The sequence below is a fragment of the Phascolarctos cinereus genome, unplaced genomic scaffold (assembly GCF_003287225.1).
Source record: "Phascolarctos cinereus isolate Bilbo 61053 unplaced genomic scaffold, phaCin_HiC Scaffold_4;HRSCAF=312, whole genome shotgun sequence".
In the NCBI taxonomy this organism is placed as follows: domain Eukaryota; kingdom Metazoa; phylum Chordata; class Mammalia; order Diprotodontia; family Phascolarctidae; genus Phascolarctos; species Phascolarctos cinereus.
The window spans coordinates 668,641,170-668,668,634 of record NW_027555847.1 but is presented as its reverse complement, the minus strand read 5'-3'; the positions used below and the strand labels follow the sequence as shown (position 1 = coordinate 668,668,634).

General features: G+C 41.2%; 2 pseudogenes across 1 annotated transcript; both read right to left on the bottom strand.

Moving 5' to 3' along the window:
* Positions 1-1,728: 1,728 nt before the first annotated feature.
* LOC110196164 (olfactory receptor 7C1-like) lies at positions 1,729-5,518 on the bottom strand (annotated as a pseudogene).
* Positions 5,519-12,177: 6,659 nt separating this feature from the next.
* Positions 12,178-26,169, bottom strand: LOC110196149 (olfactory receptor 7D4-like; annotated as a pseudogene). Its single transcript, XR_013485759.1, has 2 exons — positions 25,869-26,169; positions 12,178-13,609 (listed from the first exon to the last, which is right to left on the bottom strand). The product of XR_013485759.1 is annotated as an olfactory receptor 7D4-like (transcript).
* Positions 26,170-27,465: the final 1,296 nt, after the last annotated feature.

Here is a 27,465-nt window from a genome sequence, read left to right as displayed (position 1 = left end):
CTTGTCATTTAAATAGAGTAAGAACAGTAAGTTTTCTTTTTATTTTAATTCTTTATTTATTTGCAAACTGAATATTACTAAACCCTTACTTTGTCATTTTCTTCTTCTCAGATCACATAGGGGATGGAGGGGGGGATACTGGGTCCGTGGTTTCATTAGCATAGGGACTTCCCTGTGAGGGAACTGTGTAGGTCAACACCTTCTCTGAAACTTCAATGTTAGAGAGTTACCTGGAGAACTGAGACGTTAAGTGATCGCTTGCCCAGGGTCACACAGCCAGGATGTGTTGGAGGCTTTGAGACCAGCTCTCTGTTCACTCACACGCACATACACACACACACACACACACACACACACACACACAATCTTTGTTATAAAGGATGACTTTCTGGGAAGGGGAGGTAGAGGAATACAGAAGGAAAGGTTGTTGATGTGAAGATAAAGGATATTAATAAAATCCACTTTTAAAAAGAATTTAAGATTTCCTTTCCTAAGCAAACTGCCAAATACAAAAGATGTTGAAAAAATTTATCAGGTTGCTGACTCAGTGGGTGAAAAGGTAGGATTGGTTACTAATCCCAGTGAAAGAAAAGCTTTCAGAAAGTACAGACAGCTGGAAGTATGGACTCAGGAGTTCTTTCAATTTGGCACTTAAAGTTCTTTTATTTAGAATTCTAAGTAACTACATTTCTCCTTCTGCATGGCCAACATGGAAGGTTACATTATACATAGAATAATTTGTCAGAGGTTAAGATCTCTGTGAATTTGTGCAACAGTGTATATGTCTGAGTCAAGAATCTGAGCCCTTCTTTCCAGGAAAAGGATAGCTTTGTAAATGTCATTATAGATTCAATTCTGTGAATTTTGAATTTGGTACAAATTAAAGTGATAGGGAAATTAGACTTTGATGAAACTAAATGGAGCAATTTCATCATGGCTTATACGAGCTTGAATATGCCTCCCGTGGCATTCTGCATGTACACTAATTTCATGTGTGACATAGTATGGGTGGTAGGTGCCAGGTATGCACATGGCAGAGCTGCCAGAGATCTATCCACCCACACATAGCTTATTGCCCTGTTTTCTGTCCTCAACAGAGGGCAGAAGGCAACCAATTAAACATATAACTCCTTAATTAATATAATACAGTAGAGTATATTTATTGGTATATATTATAATATATTAACAATATTACATAATATATAAAATCTTATAATATACAACTCATTAATGTAGTATAGCATATTTACTATAGTGTATTATATTATAATGTGCAATACATTAATAATATTATATAATATATAAAATCTTATAATATAATATATAACTTACTAATTTACCTGGTATGGGAGTATATTAAAAATGTGGCCACCAGATGGTGCTCTGACTTCACATGACTTCACAGTCTGACTTTCCATTATCAGTGATGGCTGCATATAAATCTAGGGGTATGACTTGGAATATGCTTAATTTTTTAAAAAGAGGAAATCTTCATCTTTGTGCTAAATCCCCATTTCTACAAATGGAAACTTTCCTTCTCATTCATATCCCCTTATTCAGAGGGTTTAATAATTTGATGTTATATACCCCAGTAGAATGTAAGGCCCTTGAAGGAGGGAACTTATGCTTTTGTATTCACAGTATTTAACATAATATCTTATATACAGTAAGGTTTAACAAATGCTTCTGATCGGATTTCCTAAATCAGTGTAGCATTTTTCTGTTTATACTTATTCATATACTGTATCATTTGATGTACACGAAAAGGAAAAAAAAAACAACCAGAGAAAGTACTCTGATCTCCATTGCACAAATAAAGAAATTGAGTCTCAGGAACTTTAACTTGCCCAGGGACAAACTGCTAACATAACTAATGGGCTGAGCATTGGAACCCAGGTCATCTAATGATGTATAGAGCTTTAAAAAAAAAAGCAGATGTGGGGCAGCTAGGTGGTGCAGTGGATAGAGCACTGGCCCTGGAGTCAGGAGGACCTGAGTTCAAATCCAGCCTCATACACTTGACCCTTACTAGCTGTGTGACCTTGGGCAAGTCACTTAACCTCATTGCCTAGACCAAACAACAACAACAACAAACACCAGATGTTCTGCTGAAGGAGGGGATGTCAAACCTTGATGTGATACTAAAGAAGCTCCAGGAATAGAGGCCATAAGATAGATAACCAATGTAAACTACAGTCAAAGAGAGAAGAGGTAACAAGACATTATAGTCCTGAAGGGTCCTAGACCTCATGCTGGGAATCCAAGACTTCTGCCTGCTAGGTATTTGGTCACAGTTATCAAAACCATAGTTGTAGGCCCAGGGCTATACCCCATCACTGAGAAGAAGCAGTTCTGCCCATCACCCTCCTCAGGGCATCCTTTACATCCTGATTCCTCAAGTTATAAATGCAAGGGTTTAGCTTGGGAGTGACCACAGTGTACATTGTTGAGGCAACTGAATTCTTCCAGGAATGAGTAGATGAGGAGCTCAGATGTACTCCAAGCCCTGGGCCACAGAAGGGTGAAACAACAAAGAGGTGAGACCCACAGGTAGAAAAAGCTTTATGCTTATTCCCCAGGTGATGGGACTCTAATAAAATAGAATAAATCTGAGTATAAGAATGAATGGTGGCTTAGAGGGGGGGAAATGCCAAGCAGGATAACCCCTTGTTCATAGTACATAAAAAGGTGCTGATGAGTTTTTCAACAGGAAAGCTTAACAATTCAAAGGAGATCATGAAAGAAGTGACAGATTTCATGGTCTATGCAGGATAACTGCATCACCATTGGACTATGAAGGAGAGAATGTAGAATACTGATGGTCCAAGACAGCAGGCTTCAGAGCTGAGGGTGCATGATGGCCACACAGTGCAGAGGGTGACAAATGGCCACAAAGCAGTCTTGGACCATCACAGTGAGGAACAAATTGTCCAGGCAAGCAAAGACAGTGAAGAAATAAAACTGAGCCAGACAGCCAGGATAGGGGATGGCCTTATAGTGTTAGGATGTTGCCAGCATCTTAGGGACTGAGATGGATACCAGAGAGACATCCACCAAGGAATGAATAAAAGGCCGCCATTTCAGGCTTGCCACAATCTGGTGCATCCCTACTTCGTCCCTTTTGATAATGAAGAACCTAAGACTTGGAAAAATTAAGTGATTTGCTAGTAAGTACCACAGATGGGGCTTGTACTGGCTATATTTTCCTGGGCATGTGAAAGACAAAACAAATCTAAGCTACAGGCCTGGCTAGGAGTGGGACACACATAAATCTGGATGTTGGGGGTCATAGTTCAATGATAAAAGTCTGTATGTATGGGCAGAAATCCTAAGTAAAACAAGTCCCACAAGACCGTATTTTCACTCAGATCTCCTGGAGCTACAACTATGGAGAAAGTTCCTCAACACACTGAGGAGGAGCTAGTCTAAATGATAACTAGCAAGAATTAAGACTCCTTTGCAGAGTTTTAAAGACAGTGCTGATCTTTGATGTTGCCCGAATGTTGCCAGCATCAAGGACTGGTCATTTTGCCTCTCTGGGGTTTTTTGTCTTGTTTTCTTTAGCTTGGCTAGTTTAGTGCTAACAGTCCACTTTCCTCTTAATGCAGAATCTTAGAATCTTCGGCTGGCAGGCAGGGCCTCAAAGATTGCCTAATTCATTCTCTGTCCTAATCAGAAATCCTCTCTACCATGTCCTAGAAGGCAACACACAGCCCCTGCTCAAAGCCACCTAGTGACAGTGAATCTACCACTTCACTAGCTAGCACAAAGTTTTTTCTTATATCAAGTGGAAATCCACCTCTACCTTGTGCCCATTAGTCATATTTCCATCCTTAAAACCAAACCAGTTTTATGCGTCATTCAAAAAAGTTCTCTTTGGATTCAATTCAATTCATCAAGACTACATAACAAGCATTGTTTGAGATGCTGGAGATACGAAAACAAAAAATGAAAAAGTCTCTACCCTCAAGGGACTTAAATTCTACTGGGAAGAAACAACGGTTATAACAGATAAGTAGGAAATAAACATGAAATAGTTTCGAGGGTGCTAACAATTGTAAGAATGAGAAAAGGCTTCATGTCAAGAGGCAATGCTTGAGTTGAACCTTGAAGAATCTAGAAGTTCCAGGAAGCAGAGATGAAACAGAAAATATTCTAGGGACAAGGGACAGCTTATGAAAAGGCACAGGGTGGGAGACAGAACAATGTTTCCAGAGACCCACAAGTATGTCAGTTTGGCTAGATTCTAGAGCTCCTGAGGGGGAGTAATAGGCAAAAAACTTGGAAATATAAGCTGGAATTAACCATATGGGGGAACACTGTTTGCCCTCAACAAGCTTGTGCTGAATTATTACAGTGTATGACTACAATTGATTTGCCCAGATGTTTAAATCATAGAGTAATTCCCATCCATTGTGTTAGGTTGTTTATGAAATGGATTTTTATAATTGTTGCATTTATTTTGCCAAAATTTGATTTGAAATTGGATTTGAAAATTACTTGAAAATTTAGGAATTTCCATTTAACTTTACCAGTGCCCAAAGTACAAAATTTTTTTTTTGTCCCTGGTTTCAAGTGAGACTCACAACTAGAAAATCAAGCTTGAGCCATAGACTTCTTACACAATATAATATAATATGGTATTGTATTATATAATTATATGTTATAATGACTTCTTCTCGTGCCCAGAAGCAGCCTTCTACATCATTTTCTAAACATTTCCAAACCATATTGCCTCCATGCCAACCATCTTCCTCAGCCTTCTGCTACCAGTCAGTCATTGATCACCTATTCTATTCTAGGCGCTGTGCGAAGTGCTGGGGATACAAGAAGAGGCAAAAGAAAGTCCCTGTCCCTGAGGAGCTCACATCTGGAATCTACCTCTGGCATTCTGGGCTTTCGTGGGTGATCTTTCATTTGTCTTGCCCAGAACCAGGACTTCATACTTCCCGGCCATTTCCAGACTATGCTATTTCTACTCCAATTATCCTTTTCAACCCTTTGTCAGTGGAATAAATGGAACCATCTGGACTCTGTCCTTATGTCACTAAACTTTTTTCTTTATATTGTCTAGTATCAGACTTCCATGTCACATCCTGGCCCTATGCCTCCTTTCTAGTTCCCCTTTATTTGTTTTCTTCCCTGTTACAATGTAAGGTCCTTGACAGCAAAGATGATCTTGCTTGTGTTTGCATTCACTGTGCCTAATTCAGGACTTGGCACAGAGTAAGTACTTAATAAATGCTTTATCATTCATTTTATGAAAGAATGAGAAATCATCAAAATATAGTTGTCTTTTTAATCCTGATATCTGATTTGGTGGTAATGGTGTCTGTCCTTTGTTTTTCGAAGAGGACTAATGACATCATAGGGTGACATCTTGACTTGCAAGTGAATTGAAGTGAGGTGGAGTTATGCAAAGTCCTCAGCCTCACTCTCTCTTCCAGAATCATCCAAGTCCAGCAGTTACAGCCCAAGATGCAGGGGACATGGGGTCTTCTACTTCCACTTCCTTCATGGCTGTTGGAACAAATTGTTCTCATCCACCCATTCTGCTAGAGGAAGTCTTCACATGCTTGGAGTAGACAATCCCCTAATTCATCAGTTCCCCTTAACCTTGTTTAGCCCATCTGCAGAGACAGTTTACTAGGGTGTGGCCATTACACATGCTACAGCTTCTTGGAGCCACAGGTGAGAGTCAGTGGTAGGTGGACACTAAAGGTGGATGAGCAGCCCTAAAAAGGGCTCAGCAAACCCTCATAGCCCATATACCCCAAATGGGGTCATGAAGAGTTGGATACAACTAAATCTGACTTCAGACAACTTCTTATCCAGACAGATGTTCTACATATGTCTCTTCTAAAACATCCCCAAATTTTCATCCTGCTTCATCTTTTACACTCCCAATGACAGGTAAATCACTGCCTGATAGGGCAGTTCATTCCAAAATTCACTGATTATTAAATCTAGAAAGGACCTCAGGGACTGAAGGATACAGAAGGGCTGAGAGAAGAGAAATAAAGCAATCAGCAAACATTCATTACGTGCCTACTGCATGTCAGACATTGTGCTGGATACTATGGAAACAAAAACATCATCATCATCATAACAACTAACATTTATATGGCACCTACTATGTTCCAGGCACTGTACTAAGCACTTTACAACTCCCTCTGAGAGATCCTCACAACTCCCTTGAGAGATAGGTGTTATTATTATCCCCATTTTACAGATGCAGAAACTGAGGCAGACACAACTAACAAATGTCTGAAGCTGAATTTGAACTCAGGTCTTCTAACTCCCAGCCCCCATGCTCTGTACCGAAACCACCTAACTAGCTGCTGGTAGATGAGAACAGCAGGGCACAGGCGTGGGGAACCTGAGGCCTCAAGGCCACATGTAGCCTTGTAGGTCCTTAGGTGCAGCCTTTTGACTGACTCCAAGTTTTACAAAACAAATCTTTCTATTAAGGGGATTTGTTCTATGAAGTTTGGATTCAGTCAAAGGGCCACACTTGAGGACCTAGAGGGCCACATGGAGCTTCGAGACCACAGGTTCCCCACCCTGGGGGAGGTGTGGTGGCTTGCCCAAAGTCCTTCACTTTTCATATGGCACAATTGGGGCCCAGAGAAGTCAAGTAATTAGTACAAAGTGGCATGCCTAGTCAGTGTCAAAACCACAAAGTTTGCTGTGCACAAATGTCCAAAGTTTAGGCAACAAAGAAGGGCTAGAAGTCCCAACTAAAGGACCAGTTTGGCTTTAGAGTTATCCCTGAGACTCAAGGGAGATGGGATGAAACCCAAGCCTGAAATATATGGCTCTGGGTTACCTCATTCAAGGGAAGCAGGAGAGATTCAGAAAAGCAAGAGAAAGGAAGCATTGTCTACTAAAAGGGCATATATGCATGGGGGAAATCTAGCAACCAGAGTGGGAAGTATCATAGAAAACATCTTCAGGAAGATGAATAGAGGGAGAAATAGAAGTCCTTTTGTCATTTGAGTGCGCTAAAGACAATTGCACCAAAGAGAAGAATCAGATAAGGAGTTTAGGAAACAGATCACAAGTTTAGCACAGAGGCATGATAGAGTAGTGCTAGGAGGATTCAATTATCCAAATACCTGCTGGAGCACCCTCCCCTAAACTCTCCTCAACCCTGCTACTACCCCACCCCTCTGCTCACTCTCTCTCTCTCTCTCTCTCTCTCTCTCTCTCTCTCTCTCTCTCTCTCTCTCTCTTTCTCTCTGTCACACTCACACACACACACACACACACACACACAATCAGAACAGTTAATGACTACTTGATTTGCCTTAATGATAATTATACACCCAAAAGAATAAAGAAAACGAAATTCTGATCTTACTAAAGGGATGAGATGGTTCCTGGGGTATAAAGGATGGTGACACTGGCTTAAAGTGACCACTTCCTCCTACAGTTTGTGATAAAGTCAATCAGGTAATAAGCTTTGATGAAGGACCTGTAGGAAATGTGGTTGGGAATGTTGCTTCTGCATATACTCGTCTGCTAGGGTGTTAACAACTGTAGGTTGTTGACAAGGAAATGTGGGGAGTGGGAGAAGTAATTAGGAGCAGAGACTCATGTGGGGAAATTGGGCACTCCAGATAGGCTGTAAACCTGCATTACCCAGCCAATGGGGAAACAGGGGAGGGAACTGTGATTCAGGCCCAGGAATAAAAACCTTTGCTCTCCCTTCTGTAAGGTGAGCCCACACGTGGGACATCCGGCCTTGCTAGGCCATTAATAAAAAGTTTTTCTGGTTCACTTATAGCTTCTTGGAACTTTTGTTGATAACAGACCTACTATGAATCAGGCACTGATGCCTACATTTGAGGAAAGTAAATTTCAAAGGGTTCCGAGGAAGGATAGGTAGAATCTCATAGATTAAAATCCAATAGGATTGGAGTTCGTAACCTTAACCTCTTGTGGTCACAGATCAGTTTAGCAGTCAGTATGGTGAAGCCTATGGACCCCTTCTCAGAATAAGAGTTTTTTTAATACATGAAATTAAAACATATAAGATTACTAATGAAATTAATTCTCATATAATGCAGTTATCAAATTAAAAAGAAAAAGACAAATTCACAGACACCTCCCCCCCACCCCAGAAAGAATCTGTGCTGTAGAAGAAGTCAGCAAGAAAGGAATGGAATGATGTTTAGGATTGAAATTCAAGACAAAAAAGGGGGGAAATTTCAAAAAGGAAGGGAAATGAAGTTTTCTGAAGAGACCAATGTGGATGCACAGGTAAGTCACCAACTTAGATTTTTTTAAGGATATACATACATCAATGGAGCAGACTAGATAAAGAAGCATCATAGACAATTGGACACAACAACTTAGTGTTCCATTGATCTGAGAATACAGAAATTACTTGGGGGAAAGCACTCTATTTGACACAAACTACTGGGAAAACTGGAAAGTTGTTTGGAAGAATTTAAGTTTAGAATTAGACCAGTTTTATAGATAGAACTGTTACCCACAATTACTCAGAAGTAACACTGATCCAAATATCTCATCCTATATACCACAACAAGCTCAAAATGCATATTAAAGGTCAAGCCATTAAAAATTAGAAAGGAATCAGATCAGGAACTTGTCAGGACTATAGCTAAGGAGATAGTTCTCAACCAAAGAAAGAATTTTCAAATCACAAAATTTAAAGCAGGTAATTTCAATTACAACATTGAAAAAGTCACGAACAACATCCATGCAAGTAGTGAAGCTATTGATTGGGGAAAATAACTTTGCATCAAATACCTCTGATAAGGGTCTAATAACCAAGATAAATAGACAAAGAGCACAGATATATGAGACCACAACTTCTGCCTTAGTCAGACTTCAGGTGGAGAGTTGTGTTCAGTTATGGGTGCCATGGTTTAAGAAGGACATTGATAAGCTGGAGAGTGTCTGGAGCAGGCTTACCAGAGTAGTGGAGGGTCCTGAGTCCCTGCCATATGAAGACAAGTCAAAAGAAATGGACACATTTGGGCTAGAGAAGATAAGGCTGGGGACAGGTGATGGGGAGGAATATATTCCAGTACAAGATGTGCATCTGTTTAAGACAGACGAGATTTCCTGGGACTTTGTCCCTTTTCTTTCTATACTATCTCTCTTGGTGATATCATCAGTTCTCATAGGCTCAACTATCATCTCTGTGCCAATGGTTCCCAGATCTATAGATTCATCCCTGATCTCTTTCCTGACCTCACATCACTATCTGCCTTTTGGACATCTCCAACTAGATGTCCCATAGGTATCTCAAACTCAACATGTCCAAGTCAAAATTTATGGTTTTTCTCTCAAAACTCTCCTCACTCAGATGACCAATCTGTCGTCAAATCTTGTCACGTTCACCTTCACATTTCTCTAATTCTTCCCTTCTCTCCTCTCACACAACCACCACTTTGCACATGCTCTCATCTCCTCTTGGATGGACCATTGCAATGTTACAATGATCTCCCTGCCTCCAATTTCTTGCTGCTCTAGTCCCTCCTCCATCCAGCTGCCAAAGTGATTTTTCTAAAGAACTATATCTCACAGTGTTGTTGTGGGGAATCAAATGAGTTAATATATGCAAAGTGTTTTGCAAATCTTGAAGTTATGCCTAGAATTCATTCTCTCCTTACTTCCAATTTTTAGAATGCTTAGATTCTTTTAAAACTCATTTCATGCAACTCTTCCCGTAAGAAGCCTTTCTTCATCCCCTAGTTTTTTGTTCATTCTTCCTCCTCAACTTATTTAGACGTTCATTCAAAGGTCGGATGCATAAGGACAGGGATCCATTCATTCCCCACCCCATTTTTTTCCTTTTGTTATATTTTAATTTTATTTATTTTATTCTGAACTTAAGAAATAAAAGTATTTCCATAACATAATAGAATAGGGAAAAAGAGATTGTGCATGAAACTGCAAATCTATTATGCACAACTTGCAATTCCTTTTAAATATATACTAAAATTATTGTGTAACTTTTTTTTTCTTCTCTCCCCTTTCCCCTCCATATATATGTGTGTGTGTGTATGTGTATATGTACACATACATACATATACATATATGTGTGTATGTGTATTTGCATATGTATAAGTGTACGTGTGTGTGTATATATATATATATATACATACACATATATATATATATGTGCATATAAATCATTCTATACATACTTCTATTTATCAGTTCTTTGGAGAGCAAACTGGAATTATGCCCAAAGAGTTATTAAACTGCCCCCTTAACTTTGTTAAGAAAGAACATTTCTTGATTTAATGCATCAGTCAGAACTGTGAAAAAGGCCCTGTATGCCTCCTTGAATCAAGATGGAAGTCATTTCCAGTTGGGTCAAGGGTTTGGTCATGCCCTAAGAAAATTGGATAAAATTAGGAGCTATCTCAGAACTAGAGAGATTCCTAGGGTCTGACAGCTGAAAGGAAGGAGTATGGATATCTAGAGCTGAGCCAGAAAGAATTGGCAGCACAGAAGACAACTTGCAAGAGGAGAAAAAGAAATTAGTCCTGAGCTGGGACAGAGAAGGAAGGAGAAAACAAGAAGGGCCATTTGCCCTACAGGAATCTTAGTTTTACCCACTTATTCAAGGACTGGAACAAGTTTCAAAGAAAGGTCTGATTTCTCCTATTGTTTTTATTAACAGACATTTCAACATACTCTCCTTTTCCTTTACATAAATGTTTCTGGTAATCTGAATTTTAGATCAACCACAGAGAGGCCCATGGTCAGAGATAAATTTAAACGTCAATTAAGGTCAAATTCCAAGCTTCTGCCTCAATAATAGGAATTTTCCTAACTGGGGCTTGGTGAGATTATGATTGTACTCCTCAGTTGTTGTTTTGTTGTTCACTCATTTTTTAGTTGTGTCCAATTCATTGTGAACCTATTAGAGGTTTTCTTGGCAAAGATAGTGGAGTGAAGTGGTTTGTCATTTCTTCCTCCAGCTCATTTTACAGATGAGGAAACTGAGGTAAACAGGTTGAAATGATTTGGCCAGGGTGACATAGCTAGTAAGTAACTGAGATCAGATTTGAACTCAGGAAGATGAGTCTTCCTGACTCCAAGCCCAGTGCTCTATCCACTGCATCACCTAGAAGATCCTAGCTGCTTAATATAAACTCTGTAAAGCAGCGGAGAAAGAGAATCATGTGGACCTGAGGAGCCATCATATTGCCCCTAGCTTTAACATAAACTGATTGTTTTTGTAACAAGATGTTAACACACTTAAACTTCTTAAGGGAAGGTCTTGGTTTTGTCTTTGTAGTCCCAGGACTTACAATAATGCCTTTCAAATTAAGAGAAATTATGATTTTTTACTATATTAATAACCAATTATTAATTTGGGATCCAGACTTTTCTTTTTTATTTCCTCATTCAGGGACTAGCCCCTGTGGTCAGTCAGCCAGTCTCTGAAGGACAAGGCTGATAGATGAGATTGGCCTGATCTTTGGGGTATGTGCTCTGTGGTCTTGGATGGGACCCCACCCAACTAAGAGATCTTACTTCTGTTTAGAGTGTACATAGAATCTAATCTAGGTGAATTCCAGCCCCTAAGCACTAAGCTTATGCCATTGTACCACCCCCTCCCTCATTGGACTTTGGGTAACCCAGCTCATAAAGGAGAAAACCAACCAGAGTGGTCTGGGTAGAGATAGATTCCTCATCCAGGTTGCTAGAGGTGGCCAAGCCCCATGATAAAGCCATTCTCAGCAAGATATGCTGAAGACTTTTAGCCCACCCCTTCATTAATTACTCACCAGTCAGGGTTGATTTTCATCAGTGAGGGGCATCCCCTTTTCCAAAAGTATATTAAAGCTTCCAGTCTCTTCATGTTTTGTCTTTGGTTATCTTTTTTTTTTAAGGCAATTGGGGTTAAGTGACTTGCCCAGGGTCACACAGCTACTAAGTGTCAAGTGTTTGGTCCAAGGCCGGATTTGAACTCAGGTCCTCCTGACGTCAGGGCCGGTGCTCTGTCCACTGTGACATTTAGCTGCCCTTTTGTCTTTGGTTATTGAGAGAGACCATTGATCATCAATTTATTGATTATCAGCTAGCCTAATTAATAAATTGATTATTAATGGCCCAGCACCTTTGTCTCTTGGAATTTTTCATTCATCCCACATTGTAGGAACTTAATAAATTACTTTTGTTGTATTTCCTATATTTTTGCAGCATTTACAGATTACAAAGCATTTGCACATATGCCAAGTCATTTGAGCCACAGGGGAAAACACATTCTGAGGGAAACAGGAGATGTTACTATCCCCTTTTTACAAATAAGGAAGTCAAGGATCAGATATTTCAAGTGACTTGCCCAAAGGTCTAGTACTTGCACATGGTAGAACATGGACTAAAACTCGGGTCTTGTGACTTCACATCTAGAGCTATGCTGTAAAACAACAGATCTTTGGATGAAACCAAACTTGGTATGTAAAACTGCCGATGTCATGGCAGCACCAGGAAATAGAGTCCAGAGAGCAGGTGATCTATGTCATCTAAGGCCAAGAAGAGAAGAGACAGCCAGGAGAGTGTGATGCTGGGGAGTCCTGGACTTTATGTTTGGGAACTGAGATTTATATCTACTAGACTTTGGGGCATAGCTACCGGTGCTATAATCTTAGGTTTAGCCATGCATGGTAGCTGAGAGAAAGCCCATCCACTAATGAGTCTTCTCAGAGCATGCTTTATGTCCTTGTTCCTCAGGCTATAGATGAAGGGATTCAACATGGGAGTGACCACAGCATATCACTGAGGCAACTGAGCTCTTCCAGGAAAACTTTGTAACTGAAGAACTCAGATATACTCCAATTACTGTTCCATAGAATAATAAAACAACACAGAGGTAAGACCCACAGGTAGAAAATGCTTTATACTTTCCCCCAGTGGATGGGATCTTCACTATGGAAGAACAGATCTGAGTATAAGAGAAAAGGATCCCTGTGAAGGGAAAAATACTCAGAAGTGCAGTTAATAAATACACCAAAATGTCATTGATGAGCATGTCAGTACAGGAGAGCCTGAGAACCTAAGTAAGATCATGGTAGAAGAGTGGAATTTCACGTTCTGTACAGAACAACAGCCTCATCACCAATGGACTGTGGAGCACTGCATTTAAAAGACTGATAGTCCAGGAAAGTAAAGCCAGCAGGCCACAGAATTGTGGCCTCATGATGGTGACATAACTCAGAGGGTGATAGATGGCCACAAAGCGATCATAGGCCATCACAGTGAGAAGTAAGGTGTTTGAACAAGCAAAAACCATGAAGAAGAACATCTGGGTGAGGCAGCCAGCATAGGAGATGGCCTTACTGTGTGTCAGGAGGTTCACCAGCATCTTGGCACCAAAGTGGTTACCAGACAGAGATCTACCAAGGACACGTTGGAGAGGAAGAAGTACATGGGGGTGTGGAGGTGGGAGTGAGATCCAATGGTCAGCATGATGACAAGGTTCCCACCCACAGAGACCAAGCACACACTCAGGAACAGCCCAAAGAGGGGCAGCTGATGCTCTGGCTTCTCAGAAAATCCTAGAAGGAGGAATTCAGAGACATGTGTTTGGTTGGCTGGTCCCATGTAGCTTGTTTTTCTGTGAGAAAAGAAATGGGAGAAATGTATTAGGTGAAAACACAGACATCCTTGACTTGCATAAGGAGGAAAGTCCAGAGCTTGGACTCAGAAGATCGGGGTTTGAATTGCAGCTCTACCACATCCTCCTTGTATGATAACCATATTCATAGTAACAACAGCAACTAATATTTATATAGCGCTTACTATGTACCAGGCACTTTGCTAAACACTTCACAATTATTATTTCATTTGGTCCTCACAACACCCCTGGGATGTAAGTGCTATATTATTCCCATTTTACAGATGAGGAAAGTGAGGCTAAGTGATTTGCCCAGGATCACACAGGTAGTAAGTGTCTGAGGCCGGGTTTGAACTCATCTTCATGACTCCTGGCCTGGTATTCTATACACATCACCACCTAGTGGCCTCCACTAGGAGATTTCAATTATCCAGATACATGCTACAACTTAACATTCATTCATTCTCTCTCTTCCCCTCCCTCTCTCCCTTTCTCTCTCTTCTCCTTCCCTTCTTCCTTCCTCTTTCTCCTACATCTCTCTCTGTCACACACACACACACACACACACACACACACACAATCAGAACAGCTATGATTTGCCTTAATGATAATTACACTCCCAAAAAAACTAAGAAAAGGACATTCTGATCTCACTAAAGGGAGGAGGTAGTTGTTGGAGGAAGAAGGGTGGTGACACTGGCTTAAAGTGACCATTTCTTCCTACAATTTGTGGTAAAGTCAGTCAGCTAATAAGCATTGATGAAGGACCTACTATGTGCTGGGCACTGATGCCTACATTTGAGGAAAGTAAATTTCAAAGGGTTCAGAGGAAGGATAGGTAGAATCTCATAGACTAAAATCCAATAGAAATGGAGTTCTTTTTTTAAATTTTTTATTAATTTATTTTGATTTATCAACAATCACTCCCATATGCTTTTGAGTTTAAAATTTTTCTCCTCCTTCTTCCCCACCACCCTTCCCAAGACAGTGCACAATCTGATATAGGCTATACATATACAAGGAATGGAATTCTTAACCTTAACCCTTGTGTTGCAGACCAAGTTAATAGTCAATATGGTGAAGCCTATGGACCCCTTCTTAGAATAAGGGGTTTTTTTAAACGCATGAAGTTAAAACACATAGGATTACTAATTAAACTAATTCTCTTAAAATACAGTTATCAAATTTAAAAAAGAAAGACAAATTCACAGACCTCTGGGGAAAGAATCTCTGCTATAGAGGAAGTCATCAAAGAAGGAATGGAAAGATGCTCAGGATTGAAATTCAAGACAAAAAGGGGGAAAATTCCAATGAGGAAGGGAAATGAGGTTTGCCTGAAGAGACCAATGTGGATGCACAGGCAAGTTACCAACTTAGATTTTTTCAAGGATATACATACATCAATGGAGCAGACTAGATAAAGAAGCATCATAGACAATTGAACACAACAACCTAGTATTCTATCAATCTGAGAAAACAGACATTACTTGGGGGAAATCACCCTATTTGACACAAACTGCTGGGAAAACTGGAGAGTTGTTTGGAAGAATTTAAGTTTAGAACTAGACCATAGATCTGTCATAGATAGAACTGTTACCCACAATTACTTGGAAATAACACTATGAATATTAAAGGTCAAGCCATTAAAAAAAGAGAAAGGAATCAGATTAGGAACTTGTCAGGAGTATGGCTAAGGAGATAGTTCTCAATCAAAGAAGGAATTTTTAATGACAAAATTTAAAGAAAGTAATTTCAGTTACAACATTGAAGAAGTCATGGACAAAATCCATGCAAGTTAGTGAAGCTGTTGATTGGAGGAAATAACTGCCTCAAATGCCTCTGATGAGGGTCTGATAGCCAAGATGGATAGACAAAGAACACAAATATATAACTTCTATAAGTAAGGTGGTGATAGTCCCACTTTACTCTGCCTTAGTCAGACTTCAGATGGAGTGTTGTGTTCAGTTATGGGTGCCATGGTTTGAGAAGGACATTGAGCTGGAGAGGTCTGGAGCAGGATTATCAGAACAGTGAAGGGCCTTGAGTCCCTGCCATATGAAGAGGTCAAAAGAAAGGGACACTTTGTGGCTAGAGAAGATAAGGCTGGGGACGGGTGGTGGAGAGGAATATATTCCGGTATGTGACGTGTATCTGTTTAAGACAGACAGCATTTCCTGGGACTTCATCCCATTTCCTCCTATACTATCTGTCTTGGTGATATCATCCATTCTCATAGGCTCAATTACTAACTCTGCGCCAATGATTCCCAGCTCTATGGACCCAGCCCTGACCTCTCTCCTAACCTCCATCTGCCTTTTGGACATCTCTAATTAGATGTCCTGCAGGCATCTCAGACTCACTATGCCCAAATCAGAAGTTACGTTTTTTTTCTCCCAAAACTCTACTCTCTTCTGAACCTTCCTGTTTCTGTCAAAGGTGCCCCCATTCTCCCACTCATCCATGCTCACAACCTCATTCTCATACTTAGCTCCTCACTCAGATCATCCTACATAGCCAATCTGTTGTCAGATCTTGTCACGTTCACCATCACATTTTCTAATTCTTTCCTTCTCTCCTCTCACACAGCCACCACTTTGCACATGGTCTCATCTCCTCTTGGATGAACTATTGCAATATTGCAATGATTTCCTTGCCTCCATTCTCTTCCTACTCCAGTCCATCCTCCATTCAGCTGCCAAAGTGATTTCCCTAAAGAACAATGCTTATTCTATCAACCCCTGCCCTCCTAAATAAACTCATTTCTCTGTTACCTCCGAGATCAAATATAAAATCCTCTCTTTTACTTCCAAAACCCTTCACAACCTCTTACCTTTCCAATCTTCTTGCTCTTTACCCCCTTCCATGTACTTTATGATTCAACTACACTGGCTTCCTTGCTGGTCCTCAGACATGGTCGTTTAGCACTTAAAAAATGTTTTTCCCTCCTGGAGGGGTGAGGTGAGAAAGGATTTCATCCTTCTCCCATCTTTCCCTTTATCCTGTTCATTTAGCAGCATTTGCATAATTTCTGAAGTTGCTTGGACCAAAGACAGCTATTTTTGATCACTCTTGACAAGTTTCTGTTTGAAACAGCAGCTGCCACCAATTAGCCATACTGCAAGAAATAGTTCTTCACAACTCATCTCTGCAACCCTCAACCTACCACCTGCACTCCCTTCATGCCTGCCTGGATGAAATAACTGTGCCTGGCAGACATGGTGAAAGCTATCAGACCTCCACATCCCAGGATCTCAGAGCTAAACAGATCCTTAGACCCCTTTCCTGGGAGGTCTGGCTCAAGTTCCACATCCTCCAGGAAGCCTCCTTGATTTCCCACTTGGACCCCAGTTGGAAGTCTTCTCTCCCAGTCTCCCATTTCTCAGGGAACTTTGTAAGGCCTCAACCTCCCTCCCAAAACCACCACTATCGTGCCCAGGAGACTGAGGCACTACACCCCACTCCCTTATAATAATAGCAAGCATTAGCTCTTTTTGTGGTGGCAAAGAATTGGAAATTGAGGGGATGCCCATCAGTTGGAGAATGGCTGAACAAATTGTGGTATATGAATGTGATGGAATACTATTATGCTAAAAGAAATTAGGAGCAGGTGGACTTCAGAAAAACCTGAAAAGACTTGTATAGACTGATGCTGAGTGAAATGAGCAGAACCAAGAGAACGTTGTACACAGTAACAGCCATATTATAGGATGACTGACTTTGAACAGACTCATCTCCTGTCAGCAATACAAGGATCCAAGACAACACCAAAGGTTCCATGGTGGAAAATGCTATCCACATCCAGGAAAAGAAATATGGAGTCTGATTGCAGATTGAAACACATTAGTTGAGATCTCTTTTTTTTCTTTTGTTTTTGTTTGTTTCTTCTTTCTCATGGTTTCTCCCATTGTTTCTAATTCTTTACAACATGACTAATATGAAAATAGGTTCAATATGAATGTATACATAAAGCCCATATCAAATTGCATGCCGTCTTGGGATGGAGGGAGGGGAGAAATGGGGAGAAAATTTGGAACTCAAAATCTTATGGAAGTGAGGGTTGAAAACTAAAAATAAATAAATAAATTTTTAAAAATAATAGCTAGCATTTATATGCTGCTTTAAGGTTTGCAAAGTGCTCATTTGATCCTTATAAGAACCTGGGGAGATAAGTGGCATTATTACCCCCACTTTGCAGATGGAGAAATTGAGGCAGAAACCCATTAAGGGACTTGTCCAGGGTCACACAGCTACTAAGTGTTTGAGGCTGGATTTGAACTGAGGTCTTCATGACTCCAGCTCCACTGCTCCTTCCACTGGGCTAACTAGCTGCCTCATTAGCTTCTCCACTCAGGGGCACCTCTGCTCTGGACTGAAACGTGGTCCATACCGGGTTCAGTCCAGTGGGAGCCTAAACACTTGGAAAAAGAATTAGACTCCTTCTCTCTACCTTCCAGTTGAGGGAAGGGGGAAGGGACCTTAGGTTTAGGCTCATGTCTAGAACCTCCTCAAGTGCCAAATAGAAAAATACTCAAGGGGGAGAGCCAAGATGGCAGAGCGAAAGCAGCAACTTGCTTGAGCTCTCCCCCAAGCCCCTCCAAATACGTATAAAAAATGGCTCTAAACAAATTCTAAGGCAGCAGAACCCACAAAAAGACAGAGTGAAACAAATTTCCAGCCGAAGACAACCTGGATGATTGATCAGAAAGGTATATCACACTGGGCTGGGAGCAGAGCGCAGCGCAGTGTGGGCATGCAGACCACAGCGAACCTGGAGCAGGCCTCAGAGGACTGAATCATGTGCAGCTGTGGCAGTTTCCAGACTCCTCAATCCACGAATGCCAAAGACAACTTAGAAGGTCAGCGGGAAAAGTCCATTCCTGAGGTGCTGAGAGAGGAAGGCGGGGTCTCAGATCCAGTTCCCCAAGAACGTGGCCCTGGGGTGGGCAGCTGCTTCCCAAGCTTCCAGCCCACAGACTAAGGGGGAATCCAGTGGCTGATCAGAGGGGGATTGCAGGGATCTCTCTGTTGGTGCTGACGCAGCAATCTCTTGCTTTGCCTATGCTTGAATCTGGGTCACAGTTCTGGACGGGGTCTGGGGTGAGGAGGAGCTGGCATGGTGGAGCTTAGTGGCTGTGGACAGGAAACCTTCCTCACAGTTCCAGGACAGAAAGGAGTGCTTGTGGTCACTAATAGACCACAGCACAGGCCAGGAAAGGAGTAAACACCTTACCCCTTATCATACCACCTTGCAAGAACTGAAAATTTACAGGTCCCTACAAGTATCTCTGAAAACAGCTATAAAACCCCGAAGCTTGGGACAGTACATTCTCCACATTGGAAGCAGACTCTTACCTTAACAAAGAGTTTAAAACTCAAGTAATTGGCCGGGATCATGAGCAAGCAGCACAAAAAGAGTCAGACTATATTATCTTACTTTGGTGACAAAGAAGATCAAAATATACAACCAGAAGAAGACAACAAAGTCAAAGCTCCTACATCCAAAGCCTCCAAGAAAAATATGAATCAGTCCCAGGCCTTGGAAGAGCTCAAAAGGGATTTTGAGAAGCAAGTAAGGAAGTAGAGGAAAAACTGGGAAGAGAAATGAGAGTGATGCAAGAAAATCATGAAAAACAAGTCAATAGCTTGCTAAAGGAGACCCAAAAAATGCTGAAGAAAATAACACCTTAAAAAATAGCCTAACCCAAATGGCAAAAGAGGTCCAAAAAGCCAATGAGGAGAAGAATGCCCTAAAAAGAAAAATTGGCCAAATGGAAAAGGAAGTCCAAAAGATTACTGAAGAAAATACTTCCTTAAAAATTAGAATAGAGCAATTGGAAGCTAGTGACTTTATGAGAAATCAAGACACTGTAAAACAAATCCAAAAGAATGAAAAAAGAAAAATGTGAAATATCTCATTGGAAAAACAACTGACCTGGAAAATAGATCCAGGAGAGAGAATTTAAAAATTATTGGACTATCTGAAAGCCATGATCAAAAAAAGAGCCTAGACATCATCTTTCAAGAAATTATCAAGGAAAACTGCCCTGATATAGTAGAACCAGAGGGCAAAATAGAAATTGAAAGAATCCACAGATCTCCTCCTGAAAGAGATCCCCAAAGGAAAACTCCTAGGAATATTGTAGCCAAATTCCAGAGTTCCCAGGTCAAGGAGAAAATATTACAAGCTGCCAGAAAGAAACAATTCAAGTACTGTGGAAACACAATCAGGATAACACAAGATTTAGCAGCTTCTACATTAAAGGACCGCAGGGCATGGAATATAATATTCCAGAGGGCAAAGGAGATAGGATTACAACCAAGAATCACCTACCCAGCAAAACTGAGTATAATCCTTCAGGGGAAAAAATGGTCATTCAGTGAAATAGAGGACTTTCAAGCATTCTTGATGAAAAGACCAGAGCTGAATAGAAAATTTGACTTTCAAATACAAGACTCAAGTGGAACATGAAGAGGTAAACAGGAAAGAGAAATCATAAGAGACTTATTAAGGTTGAACTGTTTACATTCCTGCATGGAAAGATGATATTTATAACTCATGAGACCTTTGTCAGTATTAGGGTAGTTGGAGGAAAAAAATTATATGTATGATAGATAGATAGATAGATAGATAGATAGATAGATAGATAGATAGAGATAGAGGGCACAGGGTGAGTTGAAGATTAAGGGGTCATATCTGGAGAATAAAATTAAGGGATGAGAGAGGATTATACTTGGAGAAGAAGAAAGGGAGAGGTAGAATGGGGTAAATTATCTCACAAAAAAAAACAGAAAAGAAAATGCTCTTACAGTGGAGGGGAAATGGGGAAGGTGAGAGGGAATGAGTGAATCTTATTCTCATAGGATTTGGCTTAAGGAGGGAATAACATACACATTCAATTGGGTAAGGAAATCTGTCTTACCCTACAGGAAAATAGGGGGAGAAGGGGACAAGAGAGCAGGGGATGATAGAGAGGAGGGCAGATTGGGAAAGGGGTAATCAGAAGCAAATACTTCTGAGGAGGGACAGGGTCAAAAGAAAGAATAGAATAAATGGGAGGGCAGGATAGGATTAAGGGAAATAGAGTTAGTTTTTCACAACATGTCTACTATGGAAGTGTTTTGCATAACTGCACATGTATAACCTATATTGAGTTGCTTGCCTTTTCAATGAGGGTGGGTGGGGAGGGAGGAAGGGAGAAGATTTGAAACCTAAAGTTTTAAAAACATATGATTTTTAAAAAATGTTTTCACATGCTACTGGTAAATAAGAAATACAGGAAATGGGGTACAGAAGTCTGTCCTGTCCTACAGGAAAATAGAAGGGGAAGGGGATAAGAGAAGGGGGGAAGAGATAGAAGAGAGGACAGACGAGGGGAAGGGATATTCAGAATGCATGCCATCTTGGGGTGGGGGAGGTGTGAGATGGGGTGAAAATTTGGAACTCAAAATCTTGTGGAAGTAAATATTGCAAACTGAAAATAAATAAATTTATATTTTAAAAAAAGGGAAAAAAAGAAAGGTACTCAATATACAATGGGCCGCTAGGTGGCGCCATAGTGCATAGAGTGCCGGGCTCGGAGTCAGGAAGATTTATCTTCCCAAGTTCAAATGTGACCTCAGACACTAGCTGTGTGACACTGGGCAAGTCACTTCACCCTGTTTGCCTCAGTTTCCTCATCTGTAAAATGAGCTAGAGAAAGTGAATTACTCCAGTACCTTTACCTAGAAAACCCCAAGTGGGGTCATGAAGAGTCAGACACCACTTAAAAAAAAAAAAAAGAACAACAATATACAATATGAATCAGCTATTGGGGAGGGGCACGACTAGCCACGGAAAAGCAAGCTAGGTCTAGAGGCAAGGGCCTTAGCTCAGCTCCTACTTACCACCCCTATGTTCTTCATCAAGCATGTAGCTTCTCTCTGTGTTTCTAGTTCTTCATGTGTAAAAGGAGGGAAATGGATCAAATGGTCCCCTAGGTTTCTTCCAGCTCTAGGGCTATGATCCAGTGACCTGAAGGACCAACTAATTCAACCCTCTTCTTTTTAATTCATAAAATGAAACGCAGAGGAGAAGTGACTCGTCCAAAGTCATATGGTAATTCAGTTAACGCTCGGACTAGAGCCCAAGATTCTTGCTCTGTGTATTGAACCACACAGGAGGCTCCAGGTCCAAGAGAGACAGCCAAGATGGAAAGGCCCCTTAGTTTTAGCAGAAGCAATAACTCTGTCTCTGAAAGTGATCTGTCTCATCTAAAGCACATCGAAGCTCCCCCCAGCCAGACCCCTCACTCTTTGTCCTTGCCCCCAGCCATCCCTGATAGCACCTAGAAGATCCCCCTTGCACACTTCTAATTTGATGCATCCATGTGGGTGTCTCTTCTACAGATGCAGGGTCGAGGCCTTTGTCTGTGTAATCAATTAAAAACTTGTAACAGGTTCCTTTCCCTGATATAAGAATAATTGTGATAGTATTATGCCCTTATGCCAGAAAGAACCTCATGAAATCACGCGAGAATCATGAATTCACAATGTAAAACAGAGTGCATAAAAACAGATTCATTAACAAAAAAATTTTGCTCCTATTACCATCTCTTCATTCTCCCTCAGTTTATGGGAAAAGGTCACAGTGATCTCAGCTTCTATTATGAGCCACCCCAAAGTTTCAGGCCATGTTGCCCCTTCAAGTCTCCAACATACCTCTCACAGCTTCCTACAATCAAAGGCCTCAGGAGACTCAGATTGCTGTAGGAAGACCTACCTAGGACCCCAGGACCACTTCCCCTGAGTCAGCAGACAAAATGATGGCAGTGAAGTAGTTGAAGACAGTACTAAAAAAATAGCAGAATTAGTGTCATTCATTGTGACAACCAACTTTGTTAGATTTAGCTCTTCTCAACAATGAAATGACCTAAGACAATTCCAAAAGACTTCTGGCGGAAAATGCTATCCACAGCCAGTGAACTATGGAGTCTGAATGCAGATCAAAGCATACTACTTTCTCTTTTTTTGTTTGTTTTCTTGCTTTTTCTTTGTCATGGTTTTTCCCTTTCGTTCTGTTTCTTCTTTTACAATATGACTAATGTGGAAATATATTTAACATGATCACATATGCATGCCATTTTGGGGAAGAGGAGGTGGAAAAATTTAGAACTCAAAACCTTATAAATGTGAATGTTGAAAACTAAAAACAAATAAATTAATTATTTTTAAAAGAATCAACATTGCTTCCAGGTAACTGATTTTAAATATGCTTTCACCTTTCTGTTAAGAAAAGTTAATATAATGAGCTAAAATTAACATTTCTACGGGTCACAATTGCTGTTAGTTTTGCTTTTCTGTCTGTTCTTTAAGGAATCTTTTATTTAGGAGAAGGAGTGTTAACTTGTAGAGTGGAGTCCAGACAAAGAACACCCTTGAATCCATCCATCAGTCTAAAACAAGACAGTCCCAAGGAGATACTCCTACTACCACTGAGGTGTCTCCTATGTTGACCTATCCACTCTAACCCTTGAGTCATATATATATATATATACCCTCTGACCATGTGCTCTGTGGTCTGTACCCAGAATTCCAGCCTTGCTCCTAGACTCACCAACTCCCTAAAAGGCCTGTCTCAACCAGGCATCTCCCCTGCTTTTTGATGTCCAGGTGACCCTATGTTTGGGGGAGGTAGAACCCAGTGAGTTTTTCCCTGCCCCTAGGAGAATCCTCAGTCTTCTAAAAGTCAAAAACGTCCATCCTTTTCCCTACTTCTTTTTTTATTTATATTTTCAGTTTCAAATTCTCTCCCTCCCTGTGCCCCCTCCCTAAGCCATTGAGAAGGCAAGAAATCTGATCTCCATTATACATATGAAATCACGCAAAACACATTTCCCCTTTGTCCATGTCCCACCTTCTTTACTTCTCCCATCCTTATGAGTGAGATAGATGAAGTTTCCTCAGTACTAAAACTCATAAATTCCTTTATACCCCCCAAAGCAGTAAAACTTGATGAATCTGCAAACATTTGCTGTGCATTAAGCAAGAGCTAACCTGTGCTCCAATTCCTCTAACAAGGTAAAAATTGCAAAAGACTGCTAGTTTAACTGCCAGGGGCTTCCTGCTTATCTGTCTCTAGGTGGAACTTCTAAACCATTATCAAAAGTCTTCCTGAGCCTCTGTCTCTAGGCAAATATTTCCAAATAAGGATATTATTGTACTAAGGGTCTTAAACAGCCACATTTAGATTCTGCACCCTGAAACCCAACCAATGGGAAGAAGGGTTCAGGAATGGGAAGGGGGTATTGCGTTAGGACTATAAAACTTTGTTCCCCACTAACAGACTTTGCACTCCCTGGCTGTCACTGCTTGAGTGACGAGGGCTGTGCCCTTTCTCATGAGAAGGAATATAACCTTTTCTGATCTCTGACTGAGCCTCCGAACTTTTAATTCTAGTGTGGCCGTTGTCCCACACACTTACAGTCACACAGAATCACATCATTGATTCTTCATCTTCTCTCACCTCCCCTCATCCAATCAGTTACCAAGTTCAATTTATCCTACCTCCATGACATCTCAGCCATCATCCCCTGCTTTCTGCTCATAAGGCCACCTCCTAGGTGATGGTCCTCATCATGTCTCACCTGGACCATGAAATGACCTCCTTATCAGTCTCCCTGCCCCGGTCTCTCTTCTCTCCAGTCTTTCAACCATATTGATATCCTCAAAACCCACATCTGACCATGTCTCCCAAAGCCTCAGTGATTTCCTATTCACTCTAGGATGAATTTGGCATTTAAATCCCTTCACAATCTGGCTCCAGACTCACTTCATATTACTTGCCTTTCTGCATTTTCCATTCTAGACAAACGACCTTATTTGCTATTCCCATACATTACATGTAATTTCCCAGCTGTCCGCATTTATACAGGCTATCCCCCATTCCAGAATGCTCAAGGTCTTTCTACCTCATGGAACCCCTAGCTTTCTTCCTTCAGAGCACAGTTTAGGCACTGCTTCCTACATGTTTTTCCTGACTGCTCTCTCCAAGTCTGGAATTATTTCTCCCACCAGTAAAATCCATGATTCTTGAGCACAGAGACTAGTTTAATTTTTATATTTGTACCCTTGTCTCCACCTCCTGGCTTCCTTCAGCTAAAATTCCATCTTCTACAGGGAGCCTTTCCTGACCACCCCCCCCCTTAATGCTGACAATTTCCTGCTGTTGGTTGTCTCCAGTTTATCCTGTATGTAGCTTGTTTATACATAATTGCTCTCTCCCATTGGACTGTCATCTCCTTGTGAGCAGGGATTGGCTTCTGCCTTTCTATGTACCCCCAGTGCTTAGCCCTGTCCCTGGTACAGAGAAGGCACTTAATATGTGTTTGCTGATCTTGTCATATTCTGTTCATGTTTTCTTTTTTTAACCAAATCTGTGATCTCATCAGTTTGGGGAACTCTTGGTAAACTCCCTCTAACTACTCTGCAGATTACTCACTTAGAGAGTTTCCTGAAGCATTGAAATGTCATGAGCCTTGCCCAGGGTGAACTTCATGACATAGACACTAAAAAATGTATTCTCTGTTCCAAGACAAGCCGACCTGTTAGCTGTTCCCTGTATGTTCTACCTTTGTGCCTTTGCCCTGGTGGGCCCCCACGTGGCAAGTGCATTCCTTCCTCACCTCTTCTTCTCGGGATCCCCAGATCCTCTCAAAGCGTATCTCAGGTACTCTCTCCCACACAAGCCTTTCTTGAGGCACCCACCGACCCTTCCCTCCCCAGGTATTTTTAGATCTCCTTTCCTTTTGAAATTGCTTTATATGATTATTTATATATTGTCTCTACTTATTTACATGTATATCCTCCCTCTCCCAGTAGAATATAAGCTTCTTGAGGGCAGAGAGAATTTCATTTTTATCTCTGTATCCCTGGTACCTGGAACATAGCAAGTGCTCATTTAATCTTCACAGAAATATGTGAAAGTGTCTTAATTATACTGGGAAGGCTCAGAGTGGGGAAATGACTTGTCTAGGGTGCCACAGCTAGTCAGTGGCAGGGCTGGGTTTCTCTCCATTGCCCTGCACTGGAATGGCTGCATCGAGCTGGGTTCTGGGATCTCAGATAGACTAAGGTCTGGGTTAGACTGAACTGGGCTCTGGTCTAGACTGGGCTGTGACAGGGGCTGTGCTGGATTTGGCAGAATTTGAGGAAAAATAGGTTGCCTCCCTTCCCATTTCTTCTTCTCCCCTCCTTTTCTGTCAGTTCCCTCCAAAGTACTTACCCGTCATCACCAAAGGGACAAGTTTGGCTCACTCTGGATCCATACTATGTTGTAGGTAGTAGCTCTGGGTCCCAAAAAAGGCAAAGAGATGGCCTCAGGCATGGGGACTAATGTTCTGGGAGATAGAAGCGGACCCTCTCCTGAGTTGAGAAAGATAGTTTGAGGGTCTAGAGTGGTCAGGAAAAAGAGGAATACTCGTAGTTTTTAGGACCTCAGAGACTCAATCCCCAAAGCTGCTCATTAGAAAAATCATACAATTATCCTTCCACTCTCTGAGCAGCTCAGTTCCCTGTGGGTCAAAGAACACTGACAGAAAACTTCCTAATAATGAGAGCTGTCCAAAGACGGAATTAATAAACTATCTGGGGGAGGGGAAGGGAAGAGAAGTTAGCTATCACTAAAGTACTTCATGCAGAGAATGGATGACTGTTTACCTGGGTTGTAGATAGGAGTCATGACTTCGATTGGTATTGGACTAGATGACCTCTGGGACACCTTTAGGCTGTAACAATCTATGAATATATGAATGAACTTTCTTGGAAGGTAGTGAGTTTCTTATGAGGGTAGGTCCCCAAACAGAATCTGATAACCTCTTATCAGCTATATTGCAGAGGAGTTTCCTTCCTCAAGATAGTAGTTTAAACTAGATGATCTTTGATGTTCTTTCCAGTTCTAATAATCAATGAATCTGACTAGGAAGATTCATATAGGCTGGCTAGGTGACACAGTGGATAGAGCACTGGCCTGGAGTCAGAAAGATCAGAGTTCAAGTCCAGCCTCAGACACTTACAAGCGGTGTAACTTTGATCAAGTCTTTTATTTTTTTTCTTTTTTTTGGGGGGGTGGGTAGGGGGGTTAAGCAATGGGGGGTTGCCCAGGGTCACACAGCTAGTAAGTACTATGTGTCTGAGGCCGGATTTGAACTCAGGTCCTCCTGAATCCAGGGCTGGTGCTCTATCCACTGTGCCACCTAGCTGCCCTGATCAAGTCCTTTAATTACTCTCAGCCTCAGTTTCCTCATTTGCAAAATGGGAATAATAATAGCACCTACCTCACAGGGTTTTGATGATTAAATGATATATTTGTGAAGCATTCAGCACAGTGCCTGGCACATAGTAGGAACCAATAGATGTTCATTCCCTTCCTCTTTCCCCTTCCCTCATACAGTACTGAAACATCTGGGTGGCACAGTGGATAGAGCACTAACCTGGAGTCAGGAAGATTCAAGTTCAAATCCAGACTCAGAGACTTACTAGCTCTGTGACCATGGGCAAGTCCCTTAACCTCTGGCTGCCTTAGTTTCCTTATCTGAAAAATGAAGACCTACTCTGTTGTGATGATCAAATGAGATAGATTTACAAAGCACTTAGTGTCCTGATAGCAGGTACAAAAGCCAATCCATGAGGAGCGAGGATTTACTCTCACTTAGGCTTGTCCTATATACTAATATGGCAGGAAAACTGTTCCCAGCTATTGACTCATGCCCCTGCCTCAGCTACTCCAAGGACAATTCTGGTTTTGGTTTTAATCCAAGAATTCTCCCCAGCAAGGCAGGGAGTGAGGGAGATTTTTTAAAAAGAAAGAAAGAAAGAAAGAA